Source organism: Triticum aestivum, unplaced genomic scaffold (assembly GCF_018294505.1).
Source record: "Triticum aestivum cultivar Chinese Spring unplaced genomic scaffold, IWGSC CS RefSeq v2.1 scaffold17242, whole genome shotgun sequence".
NCBI lineage: Eukaryota > Viridiplantae > Streptophyta > Magnoliopsida > Poales > Poaceae > Triticum > Triticum aestivum.
Window position 1 is genome coordinate 3,070 of NW_025232925.1, and position 5,758 is coordinate 8,827.

Below are 5,758 nucleotides of genomic sequence, written 5' to 3' on the forward strand. Positions count from 1 at the left end.
ACAAGACGCCGTCCAGCACGTTCCTACCGGCTCGGATGATAGCAAGATATGGGCCGGCAAAGTCGAGATACGCACTGTTAGTTCAGATGCGCACATGAACAGAAACTGTAGAAACACCCGAAGATGAACTGATCGCCACCTCCGATCCACCCACTTGGTTCACCGACGACTGCCCCATGCACTTGCACACGACTGTGTACTGAAGATCATCTCTAGGAAAAACAGAGCAGCCAACCAAAAGCATGTAGTTCAAATTTTGAACTGATGGAAGTTCTCTTTGGACGGGAGCAGACACCTGCTTACACCTCTCTGTATACCAGATTTCAGGGCAAGCATCGTTAAGACTTGTTGAGCAGGCCGAAAGGAAATGTGAAGAGTCATTCAATTTCTCAACAAATTCAGACATCAGACTTCTGGACATAAGAACACCAGCAACGCCCACACAAAGCAAAGTTTTAGTGATGATTTACCCGCAATTCTCATAGACCTGACTACATAGCACTATTTTCATTTATTTGTCAAACACAATATATTTATCATGCTACGTTGCATTCAGAAAGTATAAACTACTACAGTAGTACAGTCTGGACCGCCGTGGATCCACACATACATAGAAAAATTGCATCTTAACAATTCACACACAATCTTTAATAATTCAGTACACCATAAGAGAAAATGCTCTAATCATACATCAGACATCAGAACCATGAAACTACTTATTCAATCACACCAATAATTTTCCCATTAACTGTCTTTCAGTCTTCCTACTAATGCCGAATCGCTTATCCCAAAAGCACAGGTTGTAAAAGTCATAGGCTTCTCCCGAAGTATCAAAACTCGTCCCCAATGTCAGCACTATGACATTGTCCCCTGGATTTTCCGAGAAACCTCGAATTATCTTCGGCAGCACCTGTCCTCACCCTGCAGTCAATGTCACACGTGTAAATAATTGTAGTTCTCCAAAATATTTAAAACTGCTACACTCAAGTATCACATAATGCGCCTATTCGAGCATGATCAAGCTGTGTTGTTAGATTCCAACATCGAAACTGGTCGCCTTATGGCAGCATTGCACCAAACTTGTTTTCCCCCTGAGCTATGTCTCTTTTTTGCTTCCTGTTCTAGCATTTTTCACCTTTCCAATCCTAATGTGCCTATTCAAGCATGATCAAGCTGTGTTGTTAGATTCTAATGTTTACTTATGCTCCAGGGGTGTATCCTCATTTTTATGAATATAGCAATCAAATTAAAATCACACCCCGTTAAAACAATCATGGTTCAATCCTAACACAGAACAGAGGACTGAATATACTTGAGCTGCAGCATTCAGGAATGCATAGACTCTGAATCTATACTACATGCGCTGACCATTTATTCAGCAGATCACATATTCACATACATTACCAAAACCTAGCAGCCATCCATAGTCTTACTGCGAAGCCGTCAGTTCTGCAAATTTCACCAACATGGTCGGACGATGTGGTGTGTGGCTGCAGGGGGGGACCGAGTGCAGCCGCCTCAAGAGCCCCTTCTCACCGTTGTCCTGTACGGGAGCAGCATTTAAAAGCACAATACAGATCTGAAGTAGAAGAATTTATTCTTCTGAATTCATATGGCATGGTACTGCTCTGGACAATGATGGCACATGTAGGATGACATAATTTTCAGAAATCTTTTCCATTATTAATTGTTGGCAGATGCATCCAGTCAAGTACTTTAAGAGAAGCACACACAAATGTAGTAGAAAGGAAAGAAGAAAACCTTGATGAGTCGAACGACGCAGCGACAGAAGAGATCGTACAACCTGTGAAATACACAAAAAACAAGCGGTCAGAGCACAATGACACACAGGCATGCAATGAACACTCGCCAGTCACGGAAGCAACATAATGGCCTATTTACCCGAGGCAGCAAGCAGAAGCATGTTGGGTTAGCAGCAGGACAGACGAGAAGAAGAAGCGCTGGCGACAGGAGAAAGACCAAATGGCCAAATGGCGCAGAGACCTGCTAAAGACATGTTAAATGGTTAAATGGTTAAAAACTGACATGTAAACAACAAACACAAACTATAGCCAGTCAACAAAGCCCTTTTTTGCAAGGCCGGCATCACGGCAGCCATCACTCATGGCCTGCCTTGGAGGCACGACACGAAGGTTGCCAAAGGTCAGTGCTACCGCAGAGACCCGCTACGAAGTTTATTTTCTTATGAAAAGAGAAGTTCTAGGAAGTGTCGGCATTTCAAAACGGTTATCCATTTTCTTTCTAATGCAAGAATGTGCATTAACTATGGGTCACGCACTGAACGAAGATTAATGCATTCAACAATTTTGCATTTGTATTAGCTTATTTTCATACAGATATATGAACCCTCCAATTAGTCAATTAAATTTGACTGTACATAAACTTTCAGCTACTGAACTAAAACCGAAACAGGAGAAAGCACACACACACACACACACACACACACACGCACGCACACGCACGCACACACGCTCGCATATTTTACATTTCCTCCAAGATCTGACTGAATATTAAATATCACCGACCGCTAAGAAAACAAAAGAAGTCACAATGGGACTATATAAAGCATTATGTAGAACATTTGGGCCGTACACAGAGCAGAGAGCCTAATGCTTTAACTTTGATGGAGTTATCAATTTAAGCTTTAAACACTATTGTGAAGGAGCTTTACCTAGGTTGTAGCACCAGAGCACATGAATCCAAAAAAAAACTAACCCTTAGAAATAAGTCCCAAGAGCCTAGTATTTAGAAACCTATAAGTCTGGGTAAACATAAGATCATTCATACACTTGATCCGCTAATAACTAAGCAACACATAGTAGTTATCTTCATGCTAGTAAAGAGAGCCAACCAAACAACCAATATGCCTATGCTTCAGGGAAGAAAAAATTGCCTGAAGGAATAACCTTGGCTGATAATTTATAAATACACCACGAAAATCATCTCCAAGTTTAACAGGTACATGCTACTTTAAATCAAAAGAACACAAAAGGATCATGTGTAACATGGTTCTTACCTTCTGCCATTTTGGAAATTATTGTACGCTGAAATCTACAGCTTCTACTGGACAATGAACATGTGTTAAGAAGACAAGTATAGTTTAGAAAGGTGTGCATAACAAAATATAGAGCGCGTGTCCCCTCCTCCCATCCTCTTCTACCCTGCAACAATAGAGAGTAAAAATTCTTCAGTTCTTCGGCTATCTATGAATCAAGATTTTGGTCCTAGGATGCACAACCAATAAAAAGCATTATAATTTTGTAAGGTACGAACAGCTGTACCTTGAAGCACAATCAACATGCAGGAATCATCATCTTCATAAAGTAATAAGTAATCTTGGTCATCCATGCACCGACTGTATCTTGCTTGCTAATTTCCACCTGTGTCACAAATAAGGCAATGTCATGTTCAGACTGAAGGTGAAAGAAGCACACATTCAGTTTCTAATTTAATTTAGTACTAATAAAATCTCTATGAAGAAGCAGACCAACTGCTGGAAATAAACTAGCATGGAACTAAATCAGTGTCCACAAAACCATATAGATATGCATGCTCATCAAGCATGTCATACATTTTACCAGAATGGAAGCTTAGCTAGTGCTAGTGCCCTAACTCAAGAACCTCCAGCCCACATAATAGAAATTCGTCCATCTTAGCCATGAATTCACTTAAACAGGAGACAAAATAAATGCTTTCCTCAGACACAGTACACTGAAGAAACAAAAGTATGCAGGCTGAACTGATAAGCTCTTATGACTGAACAAAGCCCATCTGCAAACATCATCATTTATGGCAAGAAAATACCTGAATAAAGCCCATCTGCAGTTATAATATCAGTCCCCAGTTTGGCACTTAACTCTTAAGGCTTTAGGTCTCTAGACACATCGATATGATGTATCCATATATATAATCATAGCAATACACTGTTGGAAGATTAAAAGATAGTTCCGACGTATTTTCCAGAATTTTATCTAGGATGAACACAGGAGCTTGAAAGGAGGGCCAATACTGGGTTCACCATGCAACATACCTGTGCACCATCAACAATGGCATAATTCGGACTTGCAGATGATCATTGGGACATGAAAAACAGATAAAAAAATGCATTGAAAGCTTTGGACCTGAAATATAGAAGATTGCCCCCTTGGTATACCCATGAGAAATACACGTAAGCATCAACCAAATGCAATCACAGTCAAGTATGATTTCTTTAATCTATTTAGTGTGCTTTTCATGTACTGTGCAAGTAGCAAGGGGCTGTTCTTCAATAAACAACATCTTATTAGCTTCAGATGACGTCCATTGACACTATACTGCTAATTTAAGTTAATTAAGTTGTGATCCTAATATTCAGGTAAAAAATCACATGGAAAGCTCAAATTGAACCGGGATTATGGATCTACATATTATGACCTACCAAGGTTACCATGACAATGCAGATAGTATGGAGGCTAATTTAAGAACGTAAACTATATATATATATATATATATATATATAGAGAGAGAGAGAGAGAGAGAGACATTTAATGACATCAAACAATTACGGGTTGCAGTTTTAAACAAAAATACATGATGGATCATTGCATATAACTACGATTATAAAGGTACACTATGTTTTCTAACAAATGAAAAGACAACTACTCTTACTGTCTATAATTATAATTCAATTATGTGTCAATAAGAAAGCAACAATCATTGCGGATACATTTATAAACTTCCAGTGATCCTGTGAGCATATGCTAATACTCCTTAACATAAATCTCACTTGTCATCGCCATCGTCTCTGTCTTGCTGGAATCACATCCTCTATCTGCAAACTGAAACAATAGCAACATCAAATCCCTCCTGAAGGTTTCACCCTGGACCTTCCCCCTGCTGATCTGCATAGGCATGTCATTCCGTTAACCAAGCAAACTCAACAATCAACACCATGCATGTGAACTTCTTCAGGAATGGACTGTGATGCCGGGGCTGACCTCTCATAAGGTACGTAGAACATTGTACCAGTTACATTTTTTAAGGAAATAAGCTTGTTGGGAGTTAGAACTCCTTTGCAATTTTCAAGAGGTGTCCGTAGTAGACAAGATTTTCAAGCTAACTAAGTGGAAATACAAAGGATCTGAAAGAGCTGTAATGCTTTGATATATGAAATCAATGGCATCTACAGCAGTACAGCACTAGTGACATCTTTTGAGCAATATATCCACCCGCCGGCAATCTATATCTGCAGTTGAACATTTTTACTTAAATGCAAACGAGAACAAAGAAAGGTATCCAAGTAGAACAGTTATCTTTCTACAACCATCCTTTCTATCTTCCAATAGAATGAGAAAACATTTTGAATTAAATTAACAATGATCTTGAAGCAAAATGCATGAAGTTGGTGTCAACCTGATGCATGTTACAGATACTGGATCCTCTCTTGTTTGGTATTCCCTCAAAGCCTTACTGAACTTTCATCAAACACCTTGCAGGCATAGATAAAAGAGAATTTGCACATGTAAATAAATGAGCTGAAGAGAAAGGGCAGGAGGCAAGGGGGAAAGCTAGGTGTGGCATCTTCTGCTTTTCCATGGCCGCCTGCACCTCGGGGTTGGTAGCTGCCCTCTGACAGAGAGAGGGAGAGATGTAGAGGGATAGAGAGAGGGACTCACCAACGCGCGGAGCTTGGCAGCCAAAGCGGAAGGGAAGCCGGCTCCAATGACCTCCTCCGCCTTCTATGCTAGTCACCACCACT

The 5,758-nt window shown here is 40.1% G+C and overlaps 1 long non-coding RNA gene across 23 annotated transcripts; it reads right to left on the reverse strand.

Moving 5' to 3' along the window:
* Positions 1-578: 578 nt before the first annotated feature.
* Positions 579-5,758, reverse strand: LOC123175980 (uncharacterized). Of its 23 annotated transcripts, none has more exons than XR_006488286.1 (9): positions 5,676-5,758; positions 5,413-5,488; positions 4,787-4,901; positions 3,303-4,051; positions 3,038-3,182; positions 1,903-2,004; positions 1,762-1,804; positions 1,400-1,543; positions 579-921 (listed from the first exon to the last, which is right to left on the reverse strand). It is a non-coding gene; the product is annotated as an uncharacterized lncRNA (long non-coding RNA). The 23 variants fall into 23 exon arrangements; XR_006488274.1 differs by having other exon boundaries at positions 3,303-3,401; positions 3,826-4,051; positions 4,787-5,245; positions 5,413-5,752; XR_006488281.1 differs by having other exon boundaries at positions 3,303-4,901.